Source organism: Maniola jurtina, chromosome 26, assembly GCF_905333055.1.
Source record: "Maniola jurtina chromosome 26, ilManJurt1.1, whole genome shotgun sequence".
NCBI classification, from domain to species: domain Eukaryota; kingdom Metazoa; phylum Arthropoda; class Insecta; order Lepidoptera; family Nymphalidae; genus Maniola; species Maniola jurtina.
In genome coordinates, this window is record NC_060054.1 from 5231507 (window position 1) to 5259240 (window position 27734).

At 37.6% G+C, this 27734-nt stretch overlaps 1 long non-coding RNA gene across 1 annotated transcript; it reads left to right on the top strand.

Moving 5' to 3' along the window:
- Positions 1–388: 388 nt before the first annotated feature.
- On the top strand, positions 389–27734 carry LOC123878903. The gene is made up of 5 exons (XR_006798906.1): positions 389–398; positions 13990–13995; positions 20166–20173; positions 24188–24194; positions 27437–27734. It is a non-coding gene; the product is annotated as an uncharacterized LOC123878903 (long non-coding RNA).

Here is a 27734-nt window from a genome sequence, read left to right on the forward strand (position 1 = left end):
GATGCAACGTGTTTTTGTACCACGTAAAAACATTTAAACGGATGATCCTTTAAAAATCCCGAGGGATCACCAGGATTTAGGAATGCAATTCCTTACAGCATCAGGGTTGAGAAGTTGGGTCCTCGAGGTTAACGACAAAGTCTTAACTTCAATATCAATCAATTTATAACCGACAGTTTCTAAATCCCATCAGTATTGATGGTGAGGTCCCCTGTGGTGGAAATTTTGGGTAGGAATTGCCCGAGACTAACCTGGTTTTAACTCCTTCGATAGACCTGGATATTCTTCTGCACTGGTTTCAAAAAAAAATAATTAGGAACTTCCTAATGAGTCTCCTCCCATTTTTAAAAGAGATACCTAAAAATCGTAAGTTAATTATACGTTCAAGACTACAACAAGTACTTATTGATGAACAGAATGCTCATGCTTCATCTGTGGTACAGAAAGAAAGTTCTACTGATTTGGCTCAGTTCAGTGATGAATTCAATATGTCACCAAATACTTCAACACTAGGAGGGCAATCGCAACAACCTTTTTTAATCTCACAACAACCATCAGCTGTTACTCACTATGTTATGCAATTCAATCCTGACTCAAATATTTAATGTCCTCATTGTCATGTCTTCATTTGAATAAAGAATTATTATTTAAAAATACAGGGTTACTGGTAATATGTCGGCAATCCGTTAAGGGGGTGTGGGCGAAGTAATTTGCAACCAAATGACCCCTTATGACCCCTAGGCAAATGTCAACCATTTTTGAGTAATTTGACTTTTTGTGTTTTTTAGAAGAATTTGAGGTATGCAACTTTGAAAATTTATAAAAAAAAAACCAATGCATGAATTTTTTTATTATTATTATTATTTGCTTGCTAACACTTCAATACATAATAATCAACCATAAAATGACACTTATCTTTAATAGTTTTCAAATCACAGGTACAAATCTGTACAAGTTTCATAATTTACACCAGGTGGTCTGACAAAAATGGTCGATTTATGTAAAAAATTACTGAAGAACTTTATCGGCAGAACACATGAAAAACATGTACAACTTCTCAGCTACCCAACGAGATACAATATGGTACCAGAAATCAGAAAATGGCCGAAAAAAAATACAATTATTGTTAAAAAGACGAAATCGTCTGCAATCAAAAATTACAATAATCGTTTAGGAAGTTTAAAATAATTACGTAGATAAGTTACACTAAGCCATTAAAACTAAATTCTAAAGTTCATTTTCAAAATGTGACCCTCTATTTCTTATGCACAGGCGCATTCTTTTTCTTAATTGAGATTTTACTACATTACTTGTCAAATTGGTTCTTATTGAATTAGCTGCATTTATTATTCTAATTTTCAATTCTTCGACTGTGGCACTGGTGAAACATCGTACACTAGGCTCTTAATATGTCCCCAGACATAATAGTCCATAGGTATCAGGTCTGGACATCTTGCTGGCCAAGGAATTGGGCCTACTCTGCCTATCCATCGATTGGGAAAATTAGTGTCTAACCATTGCCGAACTGTTATTCTCCAGTGTGCTGGACATCTATCGTGCTGGAATCTCATTCCTCTTCTTATTTCCAGAGGTACGTTTTCTAATAATGCCAATAAATGTTCTCTCAAAAAAGTCTCATACGAGTCTGCATTCAAATTATTAGGAAGAAAATGTGGACCAACTAAATTACTATTTATTATACCCATCCACACGTTTAAAGAAAAACGTCGTTGTGAGCCTTTTGATCTCTTTTTATTTGGGTTTTCTTCTATCTTAGGTGCCCAGAAGTGTGCATTATGGTAATTCGTGATCCCGTCTTGGTCGAACTTGGACTCATCTGTCCATAGAATTTTTCTAAAAAACATATTATCTTCTAGGTCTGCATTCAGCATGAATCTGCAGAAGTCCATTCTTCTTACGGGATCTCCTTCGTGTGTTACATGCACAGGTGTGTAGTGGTACGGGTATAATCCTGCAGTGTGTACAGTAAACCAAACTTTCCACTGTGACATTCCAAGTTGGTTTGCCACAATATTTGTTGACGTTCTGGGGTTTTCTTCAAAACAACGAAGAATTCGTTCTTCGTCACTTGGAGCGTACACACGTGGTCTTCCAGAATCGGATTGTCTCCTCTGCACCCGTCCCGTCTCTCTAATTCTTCGATAAACATCACTGAAGACAGACCTGTCTTCAGTGATGTCGGCGGCCAGGAAATCGGCGAAGATATTCACGGCGAGCGGCCAAAGCATTGCCGTCACAATATCCATAACAAAAAAGGATATTGGCGTATTCCTCATTGAAGTACTGGGTTCTTTCTGCAGCCATTAGTCCTTTTGACGCGCCAAATTGTCGGGAGAGCAATAAATCAGAGTCTAATCCCAAGCCAAATCACAGAGTATGCCAGAAACAGTCCATAAGAAAAAGCCAGGTCAATTCACTTCCAAATTCACAATGATGTAGGTACCAACTTAGGTAGAGATGATCTGTACAGTACGAGTGGCACAAGCAAACTGTAAATTTTTGCAGTTTTGCGCAAATTATGAAACATTTTAAATGTCTTATCTTTTAAGTCTAAGAATTTATAAATACAATACAATTAAATAAGTTAAGGATCCCACCCTTCACCTAATGTTATTGTACTTGCCAGTGCTTTAATTATTATCCTATTCTCTGAAAAATGTTAGGCAAATCTGGCTATTTATGCCTTTGTTTTTTCTATCCAGTCACTAGATAATGTTTTTAAGCTCTTCTTATCCGAGAGCGCTGATTGGTGCACGTGTTCACACAAAGGATTAAAAATGTCATTCTTGGAACTCTCATTATTTTTAGAGTGTTATTTTTAGAGTTTTATACTTCGAAAATGAATTGTAAGATTAATTTATAACTCATTACTCATCCTAAATAAGAAATAAGAATATTACCATAAAATTCGACGTTGAGATATTATTTCGTATTCTTAAGACGATTTCATTTTTTTCACAATAATTGCATTTTTTTCGGCCAATTTCTAATTTCTGGTACCATATTATATCTTGTTGGATAGCTGAGAAGTTGTACATGTTTTTCATGTGTTCTGCCGATAAAGTTCTTCAGTAATTTTTTACATAAATCGACCATTTTTGTCAGACCACCTGGCGTAAATTATGAAACTTGTACAGATTTGTAGCTGTGATTTAAAAACTATTAAAGATAAGTATCATTTTATGGTTGATTATTATGTATTGAAGTGTTAGCAAGCAAATAATAATAAAAATAAAAAAAATCATGCATTGGTTTTTTTTTTATAAATTTTCAAAGTTGCATACCTCAAATTCTTCTAAAAAACACAAAAAGTCAAATTACTCGAAAATGGTTGACATTTGCCTAGGGGTCATTAGGGGTCATTTGGTTGCAAATTACTTCGCCTACACCCCCTTAACAGATTGCCGACATATTACCAGTAACCCGGGTTACTGGTAATATGTCGGCAATCCGTTAAGGGGGTGTGGGCGAAGTAATTTGCAACCAAATGACCCCTTATGACCCCTAGGCAAATGTCAACCATTTTCGAGTAATTTGACTTTTTGTGTTTTTTAGAAGAATTTGAGGTATGCAACTTTGAAAATTTATAAAAAAAAAACCAATGCATGAATTTTTTTATTATTATTATTATTTGCTTGCTAACACTTCAATACATAATAATCAACCATAAAATGACACTTATCTTTAATAGTTTTCAAATCACAGGTACAAATCTGTACAAGTTTCATAATTTACACCAGGTGGTCTGACAAAAATGGTCGATTTATGTAAAAAATTACTGAAGAACTTTATCGGCAGAACACATGAAAAACATGTACAACTTCTCAGCTACCCAACGAGATACAATATGGTACCAGAAATCAGAAAATGGCCGAAAAAAAATACAATTATTGTTAAAAAGACGAAATCGTCTGCAATCAAAAATTACAATAATCGTTTAGGAAGTTTAAAATAATTACGTAGATAAGTTACACTAAGCCATTAAAACTAAATTCTAAAGTTCATTTTCAAAATGTGACCCTCTATTTCTTATGCACAGGCGCATTCTTTTTCTTAATTGAGATTTTACTACATTACTTGTCAAATTGGTTCTTATTGAATTAGCTGCATTTATTATTCTAATTTTCAATTCTTCGACTGTGGCACTGGTGAAACATCGTACACTAGGCTCTTAATATGTCCCCAGACATAATAGTCCATAGGTATCAGGTCTGGACATCTTGCTGGCCAAGGAATTGGGCCTACTCTGCCTATCCATCGATTGGGAAAATTAGTGTCTAACCATTGCCGAACTGTTATTCTCCAGTGTGCTGGACATCTATCGTGCTGGAATCTCATTCCTCTTCTTATTTCCAGAGGTACGTTTTCTAATAATGCCAATAAATGTTCTCTCAAAAAAGTCTCATACGAGTCTGCATTCAAATTATTAGGAAGAAAATGTGGACCAACTAAATTACTATTTATTATACCCATCCACACGTTTAAAGAAAAACGTCGTTGTGAGCCTTTTGATCTCTTTTTATTTGGGTTTTCTTCTATCTTAGGTGCCCAGAAGTGTGCATTATGGTAATTCGTGATCCCGTCTTGGTCGAACTTGGACTCATCTGTCCATAGAATTTTTCTAAAAAACATATTATCTTCTAGGTCTGCATTCAGCATGAATCTGCAGAAGTCCATTCTTCTTACGGGATCTCCTTCGTGTGTTACATGCACAGGTGTGTAGTGGTACGGGTATAATCCTGCAGTGTGTACAGTAAACCAAACTTTCCACTGTGACATTCCAAGTTGGTTTGCCACAATATTTGTTGACGTTCTGGGGTTTTCTTCAAAACAACGAAGAATTCGTTCTTCGTCACTTGGAGCGTACACACGTGGTCTTCCAGAATCGGATTGTCTCCTCTGCACCCGTCCCGTCTCTCTAATTCTTCGATAAACATCACTGAAGACAGACCTGTCTTCAGTGATGTCGGCGGCCAGGAAATCGGCGAAGATATTCACGGCGAGCGGCCAAAGCATTGCCGTCACAATATCCATAACAAAAAAGGATATTGGCGTATTCCTCATTGAAGTACTGGGTTCTTTCTGCAGCCATTAGTCCTTTTGACGCGCCAAATTGTCGGGAGAGCAATAAATCAGAGTCTAATCCCAAGCCAAATCACAGAGTATGCCAGAAACAGTCCATAAGAAAAAGCCAGGTCAATTCACTTCCAAATTCACAATGATGTAGGTACCAACTTAGGTAGAGATGATCTGTACAGTACGAGTGGCACAAGCAAACTGTAAATTTTTGCAGTTTTGCGCAAATTATGAAACATTTTAAATGTCTTATCTTTTAAGTCTAAGAATTTATAAATACAATACAATTAAATAAGTTAAGGATCCCACCCTTCACCTAATGTTATTGTACTTGCCAGTGCTTTAATTATTATCCTATTCTCTGAAAAATGTTAGGCAAATCTGGCTATTTATGCCTTTGTTTTTTCTATCCAGTCACTAGATAATGTTTTTAAGCTCTTCTTATCCGAGAGCGCTGATTGGTGCACGTGTTCACACAAAGGATTAAAAATGTCATTCTTGGAACTCTCATTATTTTTAGAGTGTTATTTTTAGAGTTTTATACTTCGAAAATGAATTGTAAGATTAATTTATAACTCATTACTCATCCTAAATAAGAAATAAGAATATTACCATAAAATTCGACGTTGAGATATTATTTCGTATTCTTAAGACGATTTCATTTTTTTCACAATAATTGCATTTTTTTCGGCCAATTTCTAATTTCTGGTACCATATTATATCTTGTTGGATAGCTGAGAAGTTGTACATGTTTTTCATGTGTTCTGCCGATAAAGTTCTTCAGTAATTTTTTACATAAATCGACCATTTTTGTCAGACCACCTGGCGTAAATTATGAAACTTGTACAGATTTGTAGCTGTGATTTAAAAACTATTAAAGATAAGTATCATTTTATGGTTGATTATTATGTATTGAAGTGTTAGCAAGCAAATAATAATAAAAATAAAAAAAATCATGCATTGGTTTTTTTTTTATAAATTTTCAAAGTTGCATACCTCAAATTCTTCTAAAAAACACAAAAAGTCAAATTACTCGAAAATGGTTGACATTTGCCTAGGGGTCATTAGGGGTCATTTGGTTGCAAATTACTTCGCCTACACCCCCTTAACAGATTGCCGACATATTACCAGTAACCCTGTATATCGAAAAAACATTTTTTAACCCCCGACCCAAAAAGAGGGGTGTTATAAGTTTGACGTGTGTATCTGTCTGTGGCATCGTAGCGCCTAAACGAATGAACCGATTTTAATTTAGTTTTTTTTTGTTTGAAAGGTGGCTTGATCGAGAGTGTTCTTAGCTATAATCTAAAAAAATTGGTTTAGCCGTTTAAGAGTTTCAGCTCTTTTCTAGTTTTCTTGTAGAAAAGAAGGTTAGATAACCGTTAGGTTCATAATATTATGTCAATTGACAAATGTCAAGCTGTCAAGATGGACGTTGCCTAAATACATAATTATTTATTCGAAAATGATGTTTTGGAAAACTCAGATACTTTAGATAGTAGGCGCGAAATAGTCCAAGAAAATCAGTTCAGCCGTTTGAAAGTTATCAGGTCTTTTCTAGTTACTGTAACCTTTACTTGTCGGGGGTGTTAGAAATTTTTTATTTACACTTATTTACTTCCTTACCTTAAAGTGACAATTAAGCTGAAAACAAATTATCGGACGCGGCTGACAGCCGTGACTTATAGATATCTAGATAATGAATGTACACTGAGCTGTTCAAACTATCGGACGTAAGTCGTGGACGTAACCTTGGGCCGACCTTCAAGCTTTCGGACGTCCGACAGAGATCTGGCGCGCTGGATGTTTTTGTCAGCCGAAAACGTCCGCGGATGGTAATGATGGTATGCACGGGGTGCGGGACACGTCCATTCGTCATTTTCGATTAGACTTAGCAAGAAATTAAATCGGTCCTCATTCATTCTCAAATAAAGTTTATACCGACGTTCATTCCTTAATAAATGTGGATATAGAGTGTGGAATTTGCCAGATTCTGCCCTTTCTTTATTTATGTCATGGACCCAAACGTTTCTTTTTATTTTCTTTCTGGGTGGACAACATATAGCAGCCGCCGCTAATTCGAGAAAATCGTCCTCACTTTCACTACTCGACATGTTTCTTCGTGTACAGTTCTTTGTGGAATAAGCATTGGAACGCGTCCGCAAGCCGCGTCTCAAAAGACTGTGCAGTGTGCACACTTCACAGTCGCGGCTGTCAGTCGCGTCCGTCAGCCGCGTCCGATAATTTGTTTTCAGCTTTAATCGTTCTTCAGGTGATATTGTGTCACGAAAGTTGCTGTATTTAGTCAGGCTAGGTCGTACTGCATTTAGAATGTACTCAAAAGTATCTCTCCCCATGCGTGTATAACCATAAAACAGTCTGGGGTCATTATACAAATCTTGCATAATGTGATGAAATTCACCGAATTCATTTCTTTTTAAAAATATTTCGCGCACCCATTCGGTTCTACGATAACGACGACGGCGTCGCAATCTACGGTTAAAAAGATGATTATCCAAAAGATAAAGATTATTCATCGCAGCAAAGATGACTTCACGTATGCGCTAACACCGGTACTCTGTGTATTTGACGGAGAAAAACGTATTCAGTGTGCGCACTCAATTCGTACGAACAGTGTTACGTTTACGTACTGTTACATCCCTCAACTGTTAGCTGAGGAGCTGACCAGCAGCTACTCTATCTTGACCAGGTGTCAGATCGGGTAGATTCGGGCAGTCGGATCCTACAACTCAAAGAGGTTGCACGTCTTTTACAATTTCCATGTAATTCCAAGTATTTTCCTAGTGTATTAAAATCTATAATCTTATTCTGTGTAAAAACAATTTTTTTTAAAAACCCTTTCGGATTTTCCATTGTAACAGTACGATATAATTCGCATCCAAAGTGAGTGCGGCCTTACGCGGTAGCTACGTCAGGCCGCGTACAGGGTAGCCAGTCCCTACCAACCGGCCGTCGGGCGAACACGCGCTCGGTGAATAAACTGTGGTGAAAAGGTTCGAAGAGTATTACTGCCAAATCCCGGTACCACACCCCCGACAGACAGACAGACAATCAATAGAGGTGATAACCCCAACACCTCACAGCTTCCACTTCACAGGGTGAATCTATTTCGGAACCAAGGGGGGAACAACGTCAAAGTACCTCCAATAAAAATGTGTCACAGCGGAAAGGAATATTTCGTGCGATTGGAGAACTAAAAAAATTACAAGAAGCTGTCAATAGGGATGTACCTGAAAAAGAAGACAGATTCGATGCGTTTGCAAGGAACGTAGCAGTGCAGTTAAGAGAATTATCATTCGAGAGAAGTATGATTGCACAAACGAGAATACAAAATATTTTGAGTGAACTAGCGATCGAGACTCGACGTTCTCATTCGTCGTTGCTTTTTCGAATATTTTGGCCAAAAACAACCTCCATATTCACCAGATATGGCTCCGTGTGACTTTTCCTGTTCCCAAAGTTGAAGAGACCCATGAAAGAACGTTTTTCCTAGATTGAAGAAATAAAGGCCGAATCTATTACTACCTATTATACAAAAAATAGTGAGCCATTCGTCAGTTAATCAGTGCAGTGACACAAGGAGGTGGTATTGCAATAGGTGAAGTTGTCCAAGGTGAGTTTATTTTTTTTATTGTAGTGATGTAGTGTATGAACTTTAGATGTGAAAATTGTAGAAGTATATTAACTGAACTGGTCTGCAGGCAAAAGAAAATACTTGCAGTTTGGCAACCCAATGTCATGGAGGGAACCCACAAATCAAGCTATTGCTGTTACTAGCGGTAGTAAAAAAAATGAAGACAGTCCGACAGGGTGGAAAAATTACAATTTAGAAAGATGTGAATTTATGCGTGTACAATTGTTTGTAATTCATATTACGTGTTTTAGACACGGAGACTTGAATAAGCCGGTCGAAGGGCCAAAGGGCAGACTTGGGGCTATCCAGCTGTGGAAAAAATTAAAAGAAGCATTAAAAATAGATGTAGCCGGCGACCGAACAAGTGTGTATTATTCTTATAGTACTTAATGTCTATGTAGACTTAATGTCTAGAATAATACAAGTCTAATATCTAATTAAATAAAAGTCTAATTTACCAAGTGATCAGTTCGGGTCTTATTTACTACATAATGCACATATAGACCCTGTGACGTGGTGTCAGAAATGACCTCAAAAAACCATGCCCTACACCAAAAAAGAGACATTGACCAGAGGTCGCGTCATCACAGGCTATTTGGCAGTCAACTGAAGAAAATAGCACCGAACGTACGCAATATTTCTAAAGGCAAGTGGCATTTCCCAGGAATCGGATGTGTGGCGACCGACTACTGTATGTTAGTTGGACCGCGTTTGGTCGTCGCGCAACTGTTTGTTGTTAGACGACGGTGATTCGCGGCAAGCCAGTTCCTAGAATGCCACCTGCATATGGCACCTGCGAATGAAACCAGCAAATCACACCTGCGCGCAACCGGTAAGAACCGGTATTTACTGGGTTTTGCGTAATTCAGTACGGTGGATTGGGAAAATAAGGGCTTTTCCCATATCCCCCGTGTCCAGTTAGTTCTATTCGCCTTCTTGCGCGGTCGTTGCGTCCACCTTTTTTGGACGACTCGCGATAGTAATAGAACGCTTCTGTTCCGTGTAAATAATTAATTATCATTTGTAAATACAACTCTTAGTGTAAATTTCTTACTTTGTATATAATGTGGGTAAATAAAAATAGTGTACATAACTTGGGTGTATCATTTACCATCTAGCGGAGTCCACATATACCCATACGGTACCTCCCCATATTGGTGACCATATATTGGTGACCATACATATATTGGTGCCTACAGATGAAAGGAAAGTCGCAGTCTTATTACACTTCATAATATTCAACACTTTCGGTCTAGACATCGATTTATTTATGTTAGAAATATAATATTTATGTGGTATGCATACAACGTAACACACATATGTACTTACTCTGTGGCTTGTCCTCGCCTCTTTCTCTCTCTGCCCAACCTTCTAATGACGCGCACTGTGTGTGTCTTTTATTTGTAATATTAATTGATTCGTTTAATATTCAAGTTTGTGTAAGGATATTACTGACGATAATTATGTGTGGTTTATTATGTGAAATAAACAAACTCATAATGTGATTGTGATATTATTTCTGGCCGTTGTAACCACTGCTCGATCCTTGTGACCTTCCAAGAATTTAGATATGAATTAATTGATAAGTTTTAAGAATATTTTGTTCCAAAACGAAACATAACCTACGAGTGATATAATTTTTTTACTACTAAACAAAATTAGATGAATAGATGGACCGTAAGGTTGACTCAACCAAATTACAAGACTGTACTTGTTGATTAAAATAAAATCAAGTCACTCGTCATCTAGAAAAAGAAACTCTGAAGCGACTCTTAAAACGGACGTTTTGATATCTGTTAGAGATCATTTCAAACGTTCGGCTCCATCTTTCCATTAAAGCGACCCCGACGACCGTATCGACATTTTCGGTAAAGCTGGTGCGTTTAAACTTAGAGATTTGAAACGGATTTTGTCCGTTTCTAACGATTGTCCATGAGTAATCGTATTCAACGAAAGTTTTGTGGCAATAGGTGACTAAAAATAAAACGTTACTTCTCAAACATATGCTGCGATGTGGCATGAAGCAACTGCTGGACGTAAAATGAGTGAAATAATAAGCTGTTTCAAAGCTTTTTTGCAGGCAAATAGAGACTTGAAAAATGTAGTCATCTGGTTAGATAACTGAGCATCGCACTGCCCTCCTCAAGCTAAAACGTCGTTAACCAACATTTGGTCAAATTTGACTTTTTAACACTATCTTACTCAGAATTTTTTTTTCTATCGACCAATCTAACCGGTATTTTCCTAGCTGCTGTAGTTTTTGATATAGCAATATGAAGAACGTCGTTAAGTAACTACCTGTTTATATAATAACAAATGTAACGCCACACCGCCTCAGCCAATCGCAACGCGCCAACGCCAACCAGACTATCCGAGTCAAGCCGAGCCAAACGCCGGCCAATCATAGCCTAGCGGCCATTGAACGCCAACGCCAGCGCCATTGACAGCCGAACGCCACTCAGCAACAACTGCCGAATGCCTTCGGTGGGGATAACGCCATATAAAGCCATGCGAGCTCATTTTTAGGATTATTATTGTATCGTACGCATTATAAGCTGAAATACTGCCGGTCTCTGTAAATAAGTGTAATAAGTGTGTAATAAATGTGTAATAAGTAAATAAGTGTAGTAGTAACAAATATATGAGAGTAATTATTAGTGTGTTGAGTGAAGTGATAAAATAAATTAGTGCGATTATACTGATTTGCTCTTTTTATTTAAACCCACTGTTTCATCTCAGAAGTGGGATAAATAAAGAAAGTTATGATGCATAATCGCGCCAATTAACGATTCGGCAAATACATGCCGGCTACTTTGTTCCTCCGCAAGAGGGAAACGAATCACCGTGTAAAAATCAAGCGACAATGAAGATCGTCCACTTCTGGGGCCCGGAAGGTCCTTAGAAGAGTTTTGAACCGGAGGTACATTCATCTGCAGCGTGCATGGTTTCTACGCCCGATGGCAACCTACCCTCAACTTCTACGCGTAATAACTGAGGTATGATCCATCCATTATTCCATTTCAAATTTTAATCCCGTTTTTAATGATATTGATGCATAGTGTAATGAGGTTGATCGTGTTTGTAACCTCTACTGATGAGATGACCGTGAAAGGTTAATATTGCTAACACCCTGTTTGAGGTTATGAAATTAGTATTAGGGCACGCGGGTTATGATAGGTGGTCATTATACGCTCGCGGATAGAGTGAATGGTTTGAGTGATAGCTAAAGCTAAAAATATAACTATAATTTGTGGCATATCTGACCGTCATATAAAGGTTTAGGTTTAAAGACGTATTCTCATAAAAAAAGGTCATTTACATGAGAAAATAAAGTTTACAATATTCGCCATTTAATGAAGTACTCATTCAGCGCATTTGCTGAAGTAATTCGCATTACTCATAATGTGAGCAGCTAATTATTCAGTTTTAAATGGATTGAATGAGTGTACATTTTTTTTATGTGTGCAGGTATTTTGTTGTACAGTTTAGCTCCTTCATAGGTAAGGGTTTTTCTGCCATAAATTGTTCTAGTTTTGGGTAAGGCAAGGTAGCTAGCTCGACGAGTTTTAGTTTTAATTTTTGTGAATGTGATATTCGTGTGTATTGTTTTATTTACAGTTTTCCTAACAAAAATACACGTGCTGTATGTATATAACTGATGAAATAAAGGCGGTAAATACTAATGCAAAAATTTCAACCAATTTATTTAGTCAACTTTTTATCGAATTAGGTAAAAACCCGCTCAACCATCCACTTTTCACGTTGCATCTCGCCGAGATACCCGCAATTTGAATTCGCAGTTTAATTCTAGAGTGCTACCGGTACGAAAAAGTTAACAAGTAATTCAATAAGTTAAATAGTAAAAAAATAAAAACTCCCGACTGCTGTTTGCGCTGCATATTTTTCGGCTCTTACATTAAATCGTATAAAATCCACCACATTGATTGTTTAAAGAATTTTATGTATCCATTGACACACACGCCATCAAGACGAATGACGTATCATTTATCAAAATCGGTTAAAATTGTTGAGAGGTTATGAACTGACACAAATACATACTGATTAAACGCCTAATCCCTACTTTTGCAGCAATTAATAAAAAAAAAATCTAGTATATCGGATGGTAACAATAGTTCTCAGACTACCCGCAAATTTCAACCAGAAGTTTTTAAGAAACAAGCTTTGACGCTATTAGTGTTTTTATTTGCACAAGGCTCAGTCATAGTACAAGGTTCTATAAACCTTTAAGGCTATTTTTTTCGCGTCGTCAGTGATATTCCCGCTACAGTCATACAGACAACACTGGGTACGTGTGGGGTACCTATAAATTATTTTTAAGGGTACAATAATATCATTTACGTCAGAATCGGTTGATGAACACTTTCAGTGTGCTCAAACTCAGTTTTGCATATAGCATGGCGATCGCAATTTGAATGTAAAATCGAATTATTTTATGATGTTCACTTTTGAGTTTCTTGTGAAATTGATTTTCATGTGGTTATATGATTGTTATGTAATATGAATATAGATCTTCATAATTGGGGCAGACGTACTTTATGAATCGACTGGGAGCTACTTGTAGTCAAACAATAATATTGTGCTTATCTTTCTTTTCTCGGAATTTTTGGTGAGTTCGTGAAGTGCAAACGTCATCGCCTACGATGGTCACCACTGATGCTTTGCTGTGCGCTGTGTGCCTGATGCCGAGCGCGTCACTGCGAGGCACCTCATCGTGGCGCGCTAACGATGCAGGGTTGCAGCCAATGGGTATCTATAAGCCGCCGTATTGTCGCCTACTTGGGGTCACATAAGCGCTGTTAAGCGTTTATGCTGTATGGTATGACTGTTCTTTTATTTTTACTAAAAGTTAGTGTTTATGAAGTCTGTACGTGTTGTAACTTGTAGTTTAAATCACATTCTTTGAATGATTGTGAGCATAGTAAGTAGATCTTACTCACGGCTTTGGGACTGTCTCGTATAATATACAAGCCAGTGGCACAGCGTATGAGTAAATACAAATAGGTAGTGTAATGTAGGCAGAATCGGGCACTTGGAGGAAACGTAATAATAATTATTACCAGTTAGACATCTTTATGATTTGGATAATGCTTTTGTCATTTTAGAAAAAAAGTAGTGCTTGTAGGCAGCATGTACGTTACGTACTTTTGCCAACAAGCTTTCAATCGAGTCAATTTTATCATTCTACCTTTAGATTGTCGGTCCAATCATAATGTAAGTAGAAAGTTCAAGTGGCACTTTTAATTATAGCCATGATTTAGCTTTGTGCCGTTCATTGTTAGTCAGGTGGACCGGACGTACCGTAAGAATTTTCACTAAGCCGACTAGACTGACATTTTACATAATATCTTGAGTTCAGTTGGTGTTAGTATGCCTGCCTGGTTATGTAGCTTACATAGTAGGGAATAGGAATGGAATAGAAAACTGTTATTTAACTGATGATCCTGTATTACCTAAATTCAATCGTGAACTGTTTTCGGAATTAGATAGATGCCGAAGTGAAGACAGTAGCCAAGTCTTACTTTCTGCAGCCAAGTCTTACTTTCTGCAGCCAAGTCTTACTTTCTGCAGCCAAGTCTTACTTTCTGCAGCCAAGTCTTACTTTCTGCAGCCAAGTCTTACTTTCTGCCGCCAAGTCTTACTTTCTGCCGCCAAGTCTTACTTTCTGCCGCCAAGTCTTACTTTCTGCCGCCAAGTCTTACTTTCTGCCGCCAAGTCTTACTTTCTGCCGCCAAGTCTTACTTTCTGCAGCCAGGTCTTACTTTCTGCCGCCAGGTCTTACTTTCTGCAGCCAGGTCTTATTTTCTGCAGCCAAGTCTCACTTCATGCAGCCAGGTCTTAATTTCTGTAGTGAGGTCTTACTATCTACAGCCAGGTCTTACTTTCTGCAGCCAGGTTTTACTTTCGGCAGCCAAGTTTTACTTTCGGTAGCCAAGTTTTACCTTCGGTAGCCAAGTTTTACTTTCGGTAGCCAAGTTTTACTTTCGGTAGCCAAGTTTTACTTTCGGTAGCCAAGTTTTACTTTCGGTAGACAAGTTTTACTTTCGGTAGCCAAGTTTTACTTTCGGTAGCCAAGTTTTACTTTCGGTAGCCAAGTTTTACTTTCGGTAGCCAAGTTTTACTTTCGATAGCCAAGTTTTACTTTCGGTAGCCAATTTTTACTTTCGAAAGCCAAGTTTTACTTTCGATAGGAGTACTTTCATCTCGTTGCTCGTTGAGAGATCTCCCTGCAAGGATTTAAGTGAGATTCCTTTTCAAGTCAGAGTAATAGCATTCACAGCTTCACGAGAAGCTATTCACTTCCTTTCTACAAGCCAGTCTGTTGACGGTTTTTCTTTCAAAAATGTCTCTAAAGTAAAACGTGGAAAAATAGTACAACTGAAAAACGATAATAATTTATAAATTAAATAATGTTCTTTTGTTTCGTCTTGGTTTTAAAGTGGATAAGATTGCAGTTTAGATCACAGACCAATAGCATTGGATTAGAATTTTGTAGAATTCATACTGACCACATTTTGTAAAACCATTTTGTAAGACAGCGAAAGGATATCGCTCATCAGTGGTATAGGTACAATTTGATTATTACAGATGCTTTTGCAAAATTTGTTACTAGCCGAAAACGATCAGTTTCGTAGAATATTATACATAATTTGGCTTATTTGAACATCCTAGCAAACTTATAAAGTGACTATAAGAATGCTTTTACTAGTAGACATTTTAGAGTTTTCGAGTGTCGACTGATTAATAGTTAGGTATGTTTTGACCTCCATGATACTACCACGAGCCAAGTGCCTAGTCAAGCCAAGCCAAGCACTAGCCAGACCATGTTAAACGCGTTGTGCCACAGGCCCTAGCGAGACTGCGAATAAAATGATTGGACAAACTGCTTACTTGATATTATTTGGACTACTGACAATACTCTCAAAGAATGTGCTATCCATAATTTGGTATTTACCTAGGTCACGATGCCATGTTGCTATTAATTTAAATTAGTAAACTCGGGGAGGTTATGCGTAACAAGGCGGCAATGCTGCAAAAGGATAGCAAGCGATAGGATAAAACTAACTAGATTATGTAACTGACAAAATTAATATTTCATTTAATTATAACAAAGGAATTTAGTTATTTAGTGGCAAGTTCCCACAAGCATTGCGACAAAAGTAAACACTGATAGCATTTACTCAGGTTCATTTTCGTAACCAAGCTGGTAGGCATTAAGAGAACCCGCAGTGTTAAGGGATTTCGAGGCTACAAAGCTTGTACATGCCTGAGCAGACTCTTTAAAGCCATATCACAGCGCCTACGGTTCTTATATCCAACAGTGCTAACTGTTCCGATAAATAACTTGAAACCGAAGACCTTATTGAGCTATTGCCTACCAGAAAGCTAACCAAGCATTTTCCCATTGCGGGAGCAATTCATTGTTTCAGGACGGCCGAATGTAACGCCACACCGCCTCAGCCAATCGCAACGCGCCAACGCCAACCAGACTATCCGAGTCAAGCCGAGCCAAACGCCGGCCAATCATAGCCTAGCGGCCATTGAACGCCAACGCCAGCGCCATTGACAGCCGAACGCCACTCAGCAACAACTGCCGAATGCCTTCGGTGGGGATAACGCCATATAAAGCCATGCGAGCTCATTTTTAGGATTATTATTGTATCGTACGCATTATAAGCTGAAATACTGCCGGTCTCTGTAAATAAGTGTAATAAGTGTGTAATAAATGTGTAATAAGTAAATAAGTGTAGTAGTAACAAATATATGAGAGTAATTATTAGTGTGTTGAGTGAAGTGATAAAATAAATTAGTGCGATTATACTGATTTGCTCTTTTTATTTAAACCCACTGTTTCACAATACTTAAACGTATTTAACTGACATTGCCAGTCTAAAAAGTCTCTAAGCGGCGTTAATTTTTATTGCTACAAGGTTTTTTTCTTAAATTCCATAGCTTAAATGTCTTTAAACGAAAATGCTAGACTAAAATGTCTTTAGTCACACATAAACGCGTTACAGTTTAGTTATATTTTGCAAAAAAATATTGTTTCCTAGACTGAAATGACTCTATCCCGCAATACATAACTTAAATGTCTCTAACTATTCCCGCATCTCACCAGGTTGTAACTTTATTGTGAACCAATTTAGTCATTAGTGCGCCTGAGTGCGCCTGCGAGAGCTTTCGGGAGTAGATGTGGCGCACGGGCTTAGTGTTTTCCCGCCAATTTCGTCACGATGGCGGACAAAATATCGAAGTAAGTAAATATTTAGTTTTATAAGAGCGCAAAACATGCATTTGAAATTATTTATATTTGCAGCCATTTAGTGTTCCGTTTTGCTACAATCGTTATTTATATTTATATTAATAGTTAATATTAAAATAAATCAATAATGAACTAGCTACCGTTTATCAAACCATATATTTCATAAACGATATAAACCTTCTGAATACGGTACCTCAAAGTAAATGTTGCAAAAATCCTCATTATAGGGACCACGACTTGTTTGAACTTCATGGGCTATAAAATGGCCAGTATAAGTAAAAAATAAGGTCATTCGCCATCCAAACGTTGAAGAGGACTCATGTTAACACTAACCGCAAGAAAACTAACCCTCAAGATGGACACTACTGCTGAAAAAGCCGCTCAAGTGGTTGCACTACGGCGATCAGGGATGCGACAATGTGATGTGGCACGGCAACTTAATTTGAGTCGTTTTTCCGTGCAGCGGGTATTCCAACGGTTTCAAGAGACTGGGGGCTACATCCTGAGGCATGGATCAGGTCAACGATGCTGCACATCCGAAAGAGACGACCGCTTTATTGTGATATCTTCTTCGCGCAATTGATTCCTTAATGTCGTTGAGCTGCAACGGCAGTTCCAAGAAGTTCGCAGAGCTACAGTGAGCACGTCTACGATTAGAAGAAGGTTGCGAGAGAATAAAATTGCGGCCCGCGTACCTGCTAGGGGTCGGAAATTAACTGCACAGCATCGCAGGGAAAGGTTGCAATTTGCCCGTGAGCATGTCAACTGAACTCTCGACCAATGGAGGGCTGGACTCTTCTCGGATGAGACAAGAGTATCTTTATTTTGTAATGACGGGCGAAAGAGAGTGTACAGAAGACGAGGCAAACGATTTGCTCAGGCTTGCATAGAAGAAAGAGTAGAATATGGCGGGGGATCGAGCATGTTCTGGGGTGGCATGTCAATCGACGGAAAAATCGAACTTGTGTGTGTTTCCCGGACTGGAGGAGCTCGTGGACAGGGATCACTGACTGCTCATCGGTACATAACGGAGGTTCTAGACGAGCATGAGCACTTTCGGACTGATGCTCTTTCAATTGTTGTAGTTATTTCATTGGAAAACCTCAAATATTTATAAACAATGCTAACCTAAAACGTCGCTGCGGTTCGATCTTTTGTAATAAGCCACATTTTAGTTTGGCAAGTCTCCCCAAAAAACGCTATTGTAAACAAATCATTTCTATTCTTCTAGACTAAAATGTGTTTAAATTACAAAAGCCGCATTTAAGTGTTTTGTTATTGATAGTTTTTAGGATCATAACCTAACATATAATGTCGTTAAAGTCTTTTAGAGTCATTTTACTTTAGAAATTATATAATTTTTTTAAGTTCCGTAAAAAGATAAAAAAAGTAAATACAATCCAAGCCATAAACGTCTTAAAGGGTAATCTAACGACATTTAAGTTATGTAAATATAAGCCGTTGTTAGAAAAAATGCTAGACTAAAAAGCCAAAACTCTCCTGCTATAATTATTATTTACTCTAGAAACTTAAAAATACAGCTATTCGAAAGTGCTCTGTTTGCTCTACATTTCTATAGTTTCAAGTTTTGTATACGTTTATTAGTTATCAAATGGCATCATTTCTTTATAAATTCGCGCATTTTTGATCATATCTCGAAACTTGGTTTTGGTAGTTAACGACACTTTAGCTTTAGGACGGCAGCGCAGAAAAAAGCTGGACGTTTTATTCTTTTCGTTGTATTCTATCTTATCAATTCAGTCAAAATGAATTTTGAAACGATTACATTGAAATACCAATCACCCGGAATCCCCCTGCCAAGGCGGCAGGCGGCGATCCACCCACGTCGCCTGCGTCCCGGCCTTCGCCTTCATCAACTGTGCCCTCTGCTAGTCAGAGGGCACTCATATGCTTGAATTATTATTGGAAAATGACCACCAACTAACCACCAACCAGGCTAATAAATCTAGATGTGTAACGATGTGTCGGTGGGTTGTTGAGGTTGTTAATGGTAAAATAAAAAGAGACTTTAAGTTATTTCAGCAGGAATATTTTAATAAAGTGTCAAGGCAACCTATGATTCATTTTAAAATAGCTTGCTCCCTTTTAAATAATTCCATCCTACAATTGACGACAGACCAGAACCTGTGGAGTATCTTAATATGGCTTAGGCAAGATTGTATATGCCTAATTATCTTTCGGAATTTATTCAAAGGCGTACGATTTTCCAAAGCATAAATAGCAGTGCTCCCCATCTAGATGATTTTCCAATACTAACTTTAAATGATTTAAAAAGATTTGCATTAGGATCTTACCATTTAAAACAGGCAAGGCTTACTGTGTCTCTTTATAAATTAAAATTAAAGTCTTGCATCTCACGATACGTTACGCTTGAGGACCCCAGTGAATAAACCAGTATGGCGCTGGCAACGGAGCAATTCCAACAAAATCGCCAGCTGCAAAATTCTATAATCGACGCTCTTACCATGAGACGCGGAAACATGACCAAATGCAAACCTCGCCAACAAACTGGCCCACCAGTTTGGCGACAGTAAAGTTTTTAAATTCTACGAGGTTCTTACCTTGTAGAATTTTTATGAATAAATAAATTAAAAAAATAATGTTTTTAATGGTGAGAAGGAAACTGAGAAGCTCGAAGCTTTCTTATCAGCCCTTCACCTCTTCAGGAGCCTAGAGAACATATCAGACGAGGACTTAATTCAAGTCCTATCGTTGGTGCTGCATAAAGACGCCGGTACCTGGTGGCAAGGAGTTAAAGACCGCTTCTTACTAAACTATTTTATCCACATGGTTTCACAATATCAACCAAAGCCTTGCAGACATGAAGCACAGATTTTTTCTTAAATCAAGAAAAATATCAATGAAAACAAATAGATTTATGTCGCACCATGGAATAATGTCGCCGAATATTATTATAATATTGCGGATACGGTGCGAGATTTGAAAGAATTATTACAAGCCAGGGATGCAGGAGCTTAAAGCGGGTTGCAGACCAAGAGCTAAGCTAAGTTAGTTTAGCTTAGCTCGCATAGCTGACGCAGTTTTCCATACTTGTGTGCAGACCGCAAACTATGTGAACTAAGCTATGTGAGCTAACTAAAATATGCGAAGCTATGTTAGTTGTGTATGCCGATGCGCAGCTACGCGAGCTAAGCTATGTCCCTCCCGCCTTCCCCGCACGCCCTTCGCACATCCTTCGCCAGTGCTGTCCAGTGTCCTTTGTCGTACGCACGGTCGTTTCGTAGCGAATATGGAGCAATTTATCGAAGTTGTTAAACAATTTCCTGTGTTATGGAACACACAGTTAAAGGACTTTTTTATTATTATTATTAAGCCTTTATTTATTCCTTATCTTACAAATTTTTCCTTATGTATAATCTTAACTATTACAATTTAGTTTCTTAATCTAATTAATGTTAGTATAATATGCTAGTGTTAGTCTATATACATTTATTTTATCGATAAGGATCCCTCATTGGGTATAGGCCTCCCCCAGTTTCTGCCATTTAACTCTATCCTTTGCATTTTTTATCCAGTTTTTACCCGCTATGGGTACTAAATCGTCACACCAGCGTGACCTTGGTCTTCCCACTCGTCTTTTTCCTGCAGGACCAGGCCATGTTGTAGTTGTGAATGTCCATCTTTGATCAGTCATTCTAGCAAGGTGTCCTGTCCATCTCCATTTCAACTGTAATGCTCGTTGCAATGCATCGGTCAGTTTCGTCTTTTTTCTTATATTTTTGTTTGTGACTTTATGCAGCCTGCGTAACTTTAAAATGCTTCTCTCCATAGCTCTTTGGCAAACGGCTACCTTCTGCTTAATTTTGTTGGTGTAGACCCAGGTTTGACTGGCGTAAGTTAGCGTAGGGAGTATGCATGTATCCATTATAATTCTTTTTATATGCATACTGTAGTCTTCTTTCATAATCTCTTTTTGCGCCCAGTATTTGTTCCAACTTAATGTAATTCTTCTATCTACTTCTTCTTCTGTATTTAATTCGCTAAATGAGACTTGCTTTCCCAAGTATATGTAGGAATTTACGTATTCGATTTCTGTGTTGTTTAGATATATTTGTTTGTGGTAACTGTTAGTCATAATTTTAGTTTTATTTGTATTCATATAAAGACCGACTTTTTTACTTTCTGTATCTAAGGATTGTATCATTTTTTCAAGGTTGTTACTATTTTCTGCAAAAAGGGCGATGTCGTCTGCGAACCGTAGATGACTTAGGTAGCGTTTTGAAATTTTGATACCTTCGTGTGTCCAGTCTAGTTTTTTGAATATGTCCTCCAATACTGCAATGAACAACTTTGGAGACAGCGGGTCTCCTTGTCTGACTCCTCTCCTAATTTGAATTACATTGCCTCTGGTCTCTAGTTTGATTCTACTGGTACTGTTATTGTAGATTGCTTTGAGTATGTCAATATATTTTCTGTGTATTTGACATTCAATTAATGCTCTCCAAATTGAGTCATGAGAGATAGTATCGAACGCCTTGGTGTAATCGATAAAGGCGATATAGAGGGTTTTGTTAAATTCTTTGTATTTTTCGATGACTTGTTCCATTGCGTGTATGTGATCTATTGTACAGAAACCCGTCCGAAATCCAGCTTGCTCAATCGGTTGGTATTTATCGATTTGAGGGCCAATTCTGTTCAATAGAACACTAGTGAACAGTTTGTAAATGCTCGAAAGAAGACTGATTGGTCGGTAATTGGATATGTCCATCGGATTGCCTTTTTTATACAGTAATATTATGTCCGATGAGGTCCATTGTTCGGGAACGGTTCCAGTATTTAAAACCATATTGAATAAGTGAGCTATTGGTGTTGCTAATTGATAAGCTGCAATTTTTAATAGCTCATTAGGTATATTATCAGGTCCTGTGCTTTTTTCCGTCTTCAGTGTTTTGATACATTTTATTATTTCGATTTCATCTAAGTTAAAGGACTATCACAATTTAATTAAAAAGGATGTTGTATGGAAACAAATAGTGGAGGAAATAAGTAATCCAGACATACCAGACGGTGAGTTTAATTATTTTTTATTTCAAGTTTAATCTAATTTACATTATTAAAATAATTACAAAATAACTCTCTGACACGAAATGCTTCTCTAGTTGCTCGTAAGTTGTCGTATTGTACTGATCTTAAAGTTTGCTGTTCTTCAATATTGACGGTATTGGCGTTACTAGTTGTCGTTCTTGAAGACATTCAATAATTGTGCAAGACACAGGTAGTCTTTGTAATGACGTCCACTAGTTCCAATTGACATTCAAATGGTCGACGAAACACACGAAATCGCGCTGTTAATATGCCGAACGCATTTTCTACTACATTTCGTGCTCTACTGAGACGATAGTTAAAGGTGTTTTTTGCTCTGTTATCTAAACATGTACTCCGTGGGTACGGCCTCATAAAGTGTTTTTGTAATGGGAATGCTTGATCACCTATAAACACAAAAGGTGTTGGATCGCCATCAGGCGTTAAAGGTTTATGATTGGGCAAGTTTAATTGCCCGTTTTGTAATTTGTGGCCAAATGCACTATCTGCAAAAATACCTCCGTCGCTAAATCGGCCCATTGAACCAACGTCTATTATAATAAATCTTTTGTGTGCATCAACGACTGCGAGAAGGACGACAGAATAAAATTTTTTATAATTAAAATAATTAGAACCCGACTGAGGAGGGCATTTTATTGAGATATGCTTCCCATCCACGGCACCAAGGCAGTTAGGGAATTGCCATTTATCATTAAAGTCTTCTGCAATTACTTCCCATTCACTTTCTGTCGGTAACTTCATATACAGGGTGGTCAAAAAGTCGTGGATCAAACGCAATAGGGAGATAGAGGAGGTCATTTCCAGCAAAAAATATTTCTACAGCATGGCCTTATTTAAATTGCCCTAAGAGTTATGAATATTTTTGCGTTTTTTAACAAAATACCAAATTCTCTTACAATTAGACTAATTTAAAAAAAATGTGATAAAAAACAATAAAACAAACGATGTTGTGTCATTACTAGATAATTTATCAGCACTACAAACCTTCTATTGAGGCTCTGGCTGCCAAATTACAAGAGCAATTAATTTTTTTCCAAAACTTTTAAAGCGTTACCAAAAATTAAATGTCACTTTAAAAGCGCACTGTGAAAAAAAAATGTACTACGGAAAAGTGACCCTATATCAGAAAAACTTGCTGATTTAATGCCAATTCAAATGAGGTATAACACATTACTCTTTGTTTCGTAATTCTGGTATTATAATCGTTTTTTCATATCAAGGTGCGAATTTCAGTAGTTAGTTTAATTCAAAAAAAAATTGAAGATTATCATGCTGCTAGTTAAACTGTTAGTTTTTTGTACGTTGGAATGCTAGAAAGATCACTGTGCTTGTCACACTTAGTAAAAAGAACAGAAACTCTTCACTACCACCACGTGCCAGAACTACCCAGAACGCCCGTCTTGCAAGTAGTTCATCTTTTCTAGGAACCAAAAGGATAAAGAAACTTTGCCTCTCTTTCACACTAATCATCCTTTCTAATTGCATTCTTGGAATAAGGAAAAATGATTAGTGTGAAAGAGAAGCATAGTTTCTTTATCCTTTTGGTTCCTAGAAAAGGTGAACTACTTGCAAGACGGGCGTTCTGGGTAGTTCTGGCACGTGGTGGTAGTGAAGAGTTTCTGTTCTTTTTACTAAGTGTGACAAGCACAGTGATCTTTCTAGCATTCCAACGTACAAAAAACTAACAGTTTAACTAGCAGCATGATAATCTTCAATTTTTTTTTGAATTAAACTAACTACTGAAATTCGCACCTTGATATGAAAAAGCGATTATAATACCAGAATTACGAAACAAAGAGTAATGTGTTATACCTCATTTGAATTGGCATTAAATCAGCAAGTTTTTCTGATATAGGGTCACTTTTCCGTAGTACATTTTTTTTTCACAGTGCGCTTTTAAAGTGACATTTAATTTTTGGTAACGCTTTAAAAGTTTTGGAAAAAAATTAATTGCTCTTGTAATTTGGCAGCCAGAGCCTCAGTAGAAGGTTTGTAGTGCTGATACATTATCTAGTAATGACACAACATCGTTTGTTTTATGGTTTTTTATCACATTTTTTTTAAATTAGTCTAATTGTAAGACAATTTGGTATTTTGTTAAAAAACCCAAAAATATTCATAACTGTTAAGGGAATTTAAATAAGGCCATGCTGTAGGAATATTTTTTGCTGGAAATGACCTCCTCTATCTCCCTATTGCATTTGATCCACGACTTTTTGACCACCCTGTATATTGGTTGCAAATGAATCCAAAGTGCATTGCACACATCTTTAACAATCAAAGAAACTGTATTATTACCCACTCTGTAATTGTATCCAATTGTTCTAAAGGAGTCGCCAGTAGCTAAAAACCTGAAACACATAAATATTTATTACTAAGTTTGACTTGGTGTTTGTTACAGTGAAAACTGCGAAGAATGAGTGGAAAAAATTACGAGATAGTCATCGAGAATCACTCAAAAGGATGAAAGCCAGTACAAGTGGTCAGGCTGCTTCTCCGGCAAATAACTGGAAATATGCCGAGTTACTCGAATTTCTTTTACCCCACATGAAAAACCGTAAGAGAACTGGTAACGTATCAATTAATGATAAAAATACTTTGGCCAGTACATTTTCTCAAAGTCAAAATACTTTGCCCGGTACTTCGATCGAAAGTCAAAATACATTGCCCAGTACATCAACCGAAAGTCAAAGTACTGAGATTTTCGAAGAAATTCCGAATGATGATGATGAAAATACTTCCGAACCACCAAGGATAAAAAAAAAGAAAAGTTGCCGATGACGCATCATTAAACGACTTACTTCAGAAAGTCGATAACGATTTTATGAAGCGATGTGAGCAAAGAGAGCAACGGAAGGCTGAGGAGGCAAAAGAGGCGGAGAAACACAGACATCCGTTAAATTTATTTTTTGACAGTATGTGCGAGTCAACTAAAAAGCTTCCCGATTGGATACAAAGAGATGTAAAAAAAAAGCTTTTTCAAATTGTAAACGAAGCAGAGGAAAATTATGAAAGTTATTTGTCTAGGCAGACTTATCAATATGGGTACTCATCATCATCCACATTTTCGACGCCAACTCAAAACGATAACTTAGATAATTTGTAACCTTTTGGCATTTACCAATAACAAATATAAATAAATGTTTTTTTTAATTAAAATAGTTTTGCTTACCTTAAACAAATAGCTAATCTTTCTTCTGGGGTTATAGCCTTCCGATAGTTAGTATCTTGTTTAGTAATATCTCCGATAATCAATGATAACAAATCATAAAACTGAACTCTTGTAACACGATAATATAACTGAAAATGTTCATCATCTAATTCGTAAAATAAAGTTCTAAACTCTCCACTTGCGTGCCGAGATTCAATGTGTTGACATATCCAAGGTCTAGAATGTCGTTTTCTTATATAATAATAATAAGTCAGTATTAATCTTCTTTTTCTATGTGTAACGTATTCATCATCGGAACTTTCTTCATCGATTATATTCATAGCAAGCGCCTGACGTCCGTCTAATTGAACTCCGCAACACTAACTGAGCTTTGGCTTAGCTCTTTGTGTGCACGCCATTTATTTCTATTAGCTTAGCTTAGTTTGGCTTAGCCTAGCTTCCCTAGCTTAGCTTTGGAATAGCTTAGTTTTCGGTCTGCAACCCGCTTTATGAACTTATGAAGTCATCAAACGATCTCAGAATTCAAAAGCAAAATGAAAGACGGAAAAAGAGATATGGATGAAAATGATCTGTTCTTTTTGAGTATGAGCAAAGCGGTGAAAAGTCTTTCAATCCTTGAACAAACTAAAATTAAACTAGATTTGCACTCTGCAGTATCCAAAGCACAAATCCGCCACTTAGAGAAACAACAGACCGATAAACTCCTGCAAACTCCAATCAACATTAAATAAAAATAAATAAATAAAATTGAAATTGTATATCTTCGTCAAAATCACTGTCAGTATCAGATGATTCCAAGAAAAACATTTTACACGTATACACCGTGGTTGTGCAACGGAAACCTAGTAGTAAACGCAAAATATGGTTTAAACACTATATCTACAGGAACGGTCGCCTTCCTTCGTCTGAGCTAATTCCTTCCTGGATTCATAGATGACGCTAGGGGTTAAGCTTAGGCTAACACCCGCGCCTGCGCACTGCCGCGCATAACCATTGACGCGACGCCATATTTGAACGCGAGAAGTCATTGCGACGAGCTCCTGTAAGGAAAAAATTCCCATACGCGCGCGCACGCCGATTTTCTGGCCGCATACAACCCGAAACCGCCACAGCATCCCTGGAGCAGATTCCGGAGCCAGGAAGAGTTGCAGAGACAAAAGGTTAGTGACCTTTCTTGCTGGATTTGTTTTTAGGCCATATTTTGATGTTGATCTAGGTTTTAGGTTGCACATATCACTACCGCAAACGCTCCCGGATCCTTGGCTTCACGCTGAGCTTCCACACCGCACAACTCACAAATTATTAATGATGTAAAATTGTGCCATATTGCAACACACCACGACACATCAGTATGAACACTACGCGTCACGACACATCACGACACAACAATCTGAACCCAGCTTAAGGCCGGAAACATATTTACGTGTCGTGGCGTGTCGTGACGCGCCAGAAGCACATCGGTTTCATACATTTAGTATGGCTAGAGACACATTATAGTGGAGTGGCGTGTCGTGGCGCCGACTGCTCGCCACCGATCTGCGCCAGAGCGGTGGTGGGGGATATGACTCGACACGACACGCCAGGCAAATGTGTTTCTAAACCGCGCGGCGCGTGACGCATCAGTCATCAACGAGAACTACTAGCGGATGGCTGTCAGCTTAACAAATAAAAGAACATTATTAGAAGATTCAACCGCATATTTCAATTGGCTTACGAGTGCTTATAAGGTGAAGCTAAAGATTGGGACAAGCTAAAAAAGTCTAGATAAAAGACTTTAGACGATTGTAAATATGATTTTTTGCAAACTTATTGGGGAAAAATGGAACAAAATAAAATGAGAAAAGATATAGTATGTGATAAATGGAATAAATCTGCACAACCACCTATGCTTGGACATTTCTTAAAGTTAACATCAGAAGGTTGCCATCATTCGAAATACCAGAAAAACAATTTGGTGTCTGATATGATGAGACATTATCCAAAATCCATTACAACAGATGGGGGTGATTACGAAACGAGAGCCATTTCGGAAACAACAGAATTGCTTCTTCTATCTAAAATAATATTAAAAAAAAAAAGAAACCATAGTCCAGGTTTTTTACTGCAGAGGGGACAGTAAATAAGCTTTTTATTAAGAGCAACAAAGAGTAATGTTTAGGCTCGCCGGAGGTGGATGGAAGAAAACTAGTCGGCGATAATATCCTTATAATAATCATATTCAAAGTTACATTTAAATGAAAAGACTAAAAACTAGTGCTTATCTCTAAGGATGAGAATATTCTAACTTAATATTACGATTCCCACATCGCGCGGGTTCTGGTATTACGCCGCGTCAGCTATACGGGTCGTATTCGTACGTGGGAATGGGAATGCATGTTGCGCTGGCTCACTATGTATCAGCCGCTGGCTTCGCCTGCGTAACAAAAGACTCAATATTGTTAGTA